Raw genomic sequence first — 3,823 nt, forward strand, 5'->3', positions numbered from 1 at the left:
TAATTCCATAAGCTCAAATACACACACACATTTCATTTGTGAATTTTCATGAAAATAAGTGTTTTTATGTAAAGTACATTTAAATACGTTTTGGACTATACAAACCATGCTAACATATTTTATTATGTCCATAAAAAGATTACACAAGTTTTCGAAACTTGATTTGAGCTAAAATGACAAAATCAACATATTTGAAAAACATGTATTTTAGCACTTTTGAATATTTCTCTGTTTTCACAAATGGTAAGAGAAAATTGAATTTTTTTTCCAACATGTTCATATTTATGTTTATAAATTGTTCCCAAAGTTTTATATTTTTTAGAATTTATTTGCTATTTTTTATTGAGCCTTAAAACTCAACTTGAAAAATAGTTTCAGACTGATAACCTGTTATCAGTCGACTGATCAGTCGACTGAAGAATGTGCCTACAATATTCAAAAGTTTCTGTTCTGTTTTGGTCAATTGGCTAGTCGATCGATGATCCATCAGTCGACTGATAAAGATAGTCAATCGAATGATGAGCTGTCTAACGCCTACAACGGTTAGCTCATCAGTCGACTGATAAGCCATAACGACTATATTTCCATCCTTGGTTATTTTAACATTTTTACAGGTTTTGCTTGGTTTTGTGCCTTGGTTTTTCATCCTATATAAACCCCTATTGTTCTCATCAGAATATCCATAAAAGAGTGTTTTAAAAAGAGTTTAAAAAGTTTTAAAGTTTGTTTAAGTTTGAGTTTACAAAGAGGACGCTTGCATTTTCAATTGAAGAATACATCTTCAATCTTCTTCAACATCTATTGTGTTTATAGAGATGTTTTCCTAACTCTTTTCTTTAGCAATTTGTTTTTGATTTTCATATTATCATCATTTCCAGTTTTGCTAATTGAGTTAGATTTTGTTTATACTCATTTTATTACACACACCCTATTTGAGCTTGTAGCATTTCATACATCATATAATGGGTTATGGGATTATGATTTGCGAGATTGAGCTTACATTGAGTTCTAATCCATATTAGAGAACATTTTATTGTACTTGAGCTTCATTATGAGTTGCACATTATATTACACTTGGATACTGTGAGAAGTGGTTGGTGAGAGACGGGGTCAGTTTCAAGAGAAGTGGGGTCGGTAGTAAAGCCTAGTGAGAGATGGTAATTCCAAACACTTGTGAAAGGTAGCACGAGCTAGGCTAACACTTAGAGGGTGTGTAGTGTATTTGCAATTGTATAAGGTGTAATATTTTCGGTGAACTAAAAAATCGAATTGTGAGGTGTAAACGTTATTCGAGTGAGCGTAAAAAACCCGATTGTGATATTGGAGATCTCCTTGAGATGAGCAGTAGAGACGTAGATTGTGGGGACCGAACTCCGTGAACAAATCATGTGTTTGTGATTGTTTTTGTCCACTATCACCATTGTTGATTTACTCTTGTTTATATATCCTTGCATTAATCAAATTGAATATCAATATTATTGCGATATATTTGTTAATTAATTTTAATCGGTATTAATATCTAGTAAGATTAGCAATAACCCTATTCAACCCCCCCTCTAGGGTACTAACACATATGACCACTAGGCGATAGTCTTAGTGAGGTATGCGAGTTCGTATCCGAATGTGATTTAACTATTGATGAACTTGCTTGTGCATAAGATAGATTAATACATACCTATAAAAAGTTGCATCATAATTTTATTGATTTGAAAAACAAGCTTGTAAATTTAAATTCGATCATGAGACGCTAACTTCCAAATTTGATATTATTGTAAAAGAAAATATGATGCTTAAAGAAAACAATGATAAGTTAAGTTTAGAAAATAAAAATTTGACATCATCAATATCTAGCTTAACTCATGAAGAGTATGATGCCATAAAAGAAGTAGAAACTATTAGAAATAAATTTAACTTATTTAAAAATAATCATGTTTATTCTAATTCTATTGTTAATGCTAGTATGCCAAATGACGAGTTGAATGAATTAAGGAATCAAATTTCTTCTTTAGATTCAACTTTATCAACATGCATTAACAATCATAAGAAGCTTGTGAATATGTATGCTAAGTCAAGTGTAAATAAGTCAAAATCATCCACTCACTATGCACATATATTATGACGCCCCTGGGTTCACCTAAGGCTATATAGTCCAAGGTGAATCTAAGAATGTCAAACCTGTCATGCACCAACAACGTGTAGCAATATGTTTCACCATTACAGTTACTATTTCTCTTATGGAATCAAACAACAGATGTAGGTACAAAACTGGCAAAAGAATAATAAAGTAGTACAATGAACAAGATAAATATAGAAGAGATGTCCAAATAATCATCATCAGGGCCCAACTAAAATAAAATAAAATATTTCTGAAGATGGAACAAATGTAATATGTCATAATAAAAAGAGTCAAGTGAAATCCTACTAAGGCACCTAGCCTTTACAAAATGAAAACACAATCGCCATCGTTTGAAAATAAACATCTATTGTGGATCTCTGAAATAGCTACTAATATATTGTAAAAGATGGAAGCTAATATACATCTCCATCAACCTACGACTCTCCGTGCGCCTGACTCGCTATCTGAAAAGAGGTGAAATAACGAGCGTTAATGCACTAGCGAGGTCATCTCCACTACCCCCAGGGGAAGGGGTAGGAGCAGTGTATAAGAAAATACAAGTTAGTATATATTGATATAAAATCATCTATACTACACTAAGTAGAAATTGGTATTTAGAAACCCACAACACGAGAATTAGTACATCGATCAAAATAATCCAAATAAGAAAACCCTCATGTATATACTATGTCTCAAATTATGAATCGCTAAATGCTAATTCTAATCCTATGCATGAAAAACAATACACAAAAGAAATGTTACAACTCTAAACCTCAACCACGGTAAGCCATGTCAAATCTCAGACTATCCTCGGGTAGTTGGCGTAGTCATAAGGAATATCATCCAACATAATCATCTCAATAGAACATGTCATGTATGCCAAATGTCCAAATCATACCCTACTCTCGGGTAATCTAGCATGGGAGCATTAATGCGAACTGTATATATACCTCTTCATGAAATAATGATGCTATTGTAAGGCCATCATAATATCCTATGTCTACCACCTTACTCAATCGTTTTGCGGAGAAAGGTAAATCACCCTATTCCATATGATACATAACGGATGCTCGCCAAACGGAGTATAGACATATTAGTCCAATCCGAAAATATCATGATCATCCTAGAGTGTGGTCCATCCGCGGCCTCATTGTGGTACACTAACCAACTCTAAGTGTAGTCTATCCGTAGTCTCATTGCGGTATACCGACTAACCCACTAAGCAACCACAACTAATGTAATATTTAATATATGTGTTAACTCTAACACCATCCACATTAAACATATTACACATCTCAACAATTCGTGTAAACTAAAACAAAACATGTATTCAAATGTTCGCACACATGTCTCGATGTGCGGATCCAAATCTCATGTTCACAAACACCTTATGTATCAAATAAACAACAAACAACATATAACAATGTCAGTCGACCAAGAAAATCCTCCAGTCAAACAACTAATTGTGCAATAAAACAAGCACATGCATATACAAGCTGGTCGGTCGACCAGCCAGAGATGATTTTCTTGCTCCTACAAGATTTGTTCGGGTGTCGGGTATTTGCTTCCATCTCATCTAATTCAATGTAAAGCATATAAACTATGTTATAAAAACTTGTTTAGCATTATTGAAGTACATCTAACCACATGAAACAAAAATTATCATATTAGATGTCATTCACAAACCCTAAGCATGTTCAAATACAT

This window comes from Asparagus officinalis, chromosome 4 (genome assembly GCF_001876935.1).
Source record: "Asparagus officinalis chromosome 4, Aspof.V1, whole genome shotgun sequence".
Taxonomy (NCBI): domain Eukaryota; kingdom Viridiplantae; phylum Streptophyta; class Magnoliopsida; order Asparagales; family Asparagaceae; genus Asparagus; species Asparagus officinalis.